Source organism: Microtus pennsylvanicus, chromosome 12 (assembly GCF_037038515.1).
Source record: "Microtus pennsylvanicus isolate mMicPen1 chromosome 12, mMicPen1.hap1, whole genome shotgun sequence".
NCBI classification, from domain to species: domain Eukaryota; kingdom Metazoa; phylum Chordata; class Mammalia; order Rodentia; family Cricetidae; genus Microtus; species Microtus pennsylvanicus.
The window spans coordinates 95,045,559-95,048,561 of NC_134590.1; the positions used below are offsets into that span (position 1 = coordinate 95,045,559).

At 41.0% G+C, this 3,003-nt stretch overlaps 1 pseudogene; it reads right to left on the reverse strand.

Moving 5' to 3' along the window:
* Positions 1-684: 684 nt before the first annotated feature.
* Positions 685-2,416, reverse strand: LOC142832423 (small ribosomal subunit protein eS6-like; annotated as a pseudogene).
* Positions 2,417-3,003: the final 587 nt, after the last annotated feature.

The window sequence follows — 3,003 nt, forward strand, 5'->3', positions numbered from 1 at the left end:
CGATCCCAAGCAGGAACCGAAATATCCAGTCCCATAAAAGCCATTAAAATGCTTTAAAGCCAGAGTTTGCTCTGGCGGCACAGCCCCAGGAAGCCGCGCAGCTTTTTTTCTGCTGCTGTTGCCGATTCAGGAAATCTCTCTACTGCATGCCACCAACAAACAGCAAAAATCTGTGTTAAACTCTCTCTCCCTTATTTTTAAGCCTTCTCAGGTTTTTAAGTGGATTTAGCCCATCACGTTGGAGTGCCATCTGTTGAAATAAGAGCAGCGGGCTGCTTCCCGCCATCCGGCTAGCTTTACCTGAAATAATTAATGGACTCTGTATTCTTTTAAACATTGCTTGGCCCATTATATCTAGCCTCTTCTCAGCTAACTCTCACATTGGACTAGCCCATTTCTAATAATGTGTGTAGTACCCCAAGGTGCGCTTACCAGGAAGATTCTAGCCTACATCCATCCTGGGTCAGAGCTTCATCGTGTCTGCCCCAGAGAGGAGAGCTATCGAGTCTGAGCTCACTTCCTCTTCCTCCCAGCATTCTGTTCTGTTTACTCCACCCGCCTATGTTCTAACCTATGAGGCCAAGCAGTTTCTTTATTAATTAACCAATGACCTTCCTCCATCAGCTCCTCTTGACTATCCAGTTATTGTTTTGGATCTGTGGGTTATTTATTATTATTAAAGACTTATTTTGGACTGAACTCAGAAGTAGAAGCTCTCAGTGAGAATGGACTATGTCTCTTGGCAATTTGTTCCTGATGCTTTTCTTTGGCCTCCTTCATTCTGTTAGGCAAAGTTTAGCATATTCTGGAGTTTTTTCCTTGCTTTTCTTAGCATGTTGTTTCTTCAGAGCAGTACATTAGCGTTTGAGTTCCAAGGCATGTGGAATAACACAATACTAAATCTTCACTGCTTTGGTCCTGGGTTTCTTATCTTCTTTGTTTAAGGGCTTTATGAGAATGTATTGGTGTATATCATCTTCTGTAGAGAGATTAAAGAGCTTTCAGATTCTGCTGTCTCTTTTAGGTTCCAACAGATTAGGCACAGTTGTATCTACGAATATCCTTCTCTCTATTTTTTAGAATAACCAAGTTGAATACACTGAGATTGACATCCACAATGCATCTTCAAACAGACTTGTTCTTCCTCTCTCCAGGTCTCCTTGGTCTATAACAGCAATGCCCCTTACTCAACAGCAGTCACACTCTGCCATGGGTCAAAACACCTTGCTTCATGGGAAAACTTTGTTTGTCATTCCTGCCACTGATTCACACATAACCCTATAAGTAGTTCTTTATTCTCTGCGTTGTTTGCAGAATTATCAGGATCAAAGTGCTGAAGGTCTGCATTCTATCAAAATGTATCCTGAAAGAAACACATTTCCTCAGCTCCCAAACCATGACAGCTCTTCACTGTGAGAAAATTTAGGACAAAGACAGCAGTAATAAATCCTAGCACCCTGTCACTACTTAGTACTAAACCTGTACTCTTCAGATTTGACAAAAACTGCTGCTCCTTTGCTGGCAAAGGGTCCCTTCTGAGAGAGACAGAGACAAAAGACAGAGAGAGAGAGAGAGAGAGAGAGAGAGAGAGAGAGAGAGAAATTCCTTATTCAGGACTTGCCCCTTGTATTTTTTAGCATATAAAAGCACAGAATTATGTGAAGAAAAATAAGTCATGAGCTAATAAAAAGTTGCAAGTTCTCTTTTTCCACTAGTAGTATTATTTTCAGAGAGCACCACAAAATTATTTGAGTTCTAAAGGAATAATTACCCAATGAAGATTAAATGACTGAGCTATCATGAAAAGTCAGGATAAAATGCTATGCATGTAACTGAACTGAAAACAATTCTGCCGTACAAAGAGTCTGGCATTCAGTGGGGCAAGAATTGCAGATTGGAATGTCTTAGTTCATTTCTAGCTCTGAGTTCTCCTTTTCATGTAAGAAGGACACACTCTTATGGTGTGAGTGTGAAATTTTCCTACAGACCGGGTGTTTTAACACTCAATCCCCAGCTAGTGGTGATGTCGGGGAGGTGGAGCTTTGATGAAGGATGTCACTGGGCAGTGCTTTGCAGTTTTATAGCCTGTTCCATTCCTGTTCTTTCTGGCTTCTTCATGGACATAAAGGTAATCAGTGTGTTTTCTGATTTCTAGGAATTTTCGGGGCTCCAGCTGTTAGGCCACCTGACCATGCAGGGCCCATCCCTATTGAATGTGTAAGACAGAATAGACTGGTTCTTCCCTAAGCTTCTTTTTTCATGGTATTTTATCATAAGAAACATAACAGTGACCAATGTAGTCACTAATCCCTTAGACAGCTGCCTGAGTGCGTGAGGGGTTAACCAATGTTTCAGGTCATTCTTATAGAGTGTATCAAACACTGAGTCATGGTCTGACAGTAAGTAATAGAGACATATTGCGAGCTGCTTCAGACGTTGTAGCTATTAAACAGATTTTTAAGGTAACTATGGTTATTTGTTCTTTAAGCATCAAGTTAAAATGTGTTTTTCTGAAAAAGAAGGATGAGTTTTGGGAGGGGTAGAAACTATTTGAGGCCAGAGGATTTTGAAAATGAAGGAATATGATTGAAGGGGTAGACACCAATGAAATCTGTAATACTAAAACAGTACAGAAAAGAGAATAGTGAGAAGCTAACAGCAAAGGCAGTGTACAGACCCCGGAACAAAGCTCTAGAGTGATATCCAGTCCTCTGATGTGCATGGATTTGCAGCAGCTTTGTGAGCAAGGAGAGGAGAACTTGTTTAGGGAGACAATAGAATAAGCTTCAAATATCAAAGGATGACCAAAATAGAGATGGAGAGTTTCAAATAATGTATGCAACATAAATGCTTTTGCCACTCTGAATCTGGAATGTCTGCCTCCAGAAGAGCAAGCCCTGTGCACACTCAAATCTCTGTACACAACGATACTGTGCTTACATGTACATGTCCCCTTTTGTGCCTCAGCTACATGTAGATTATTACCCTTACACCACACGGATG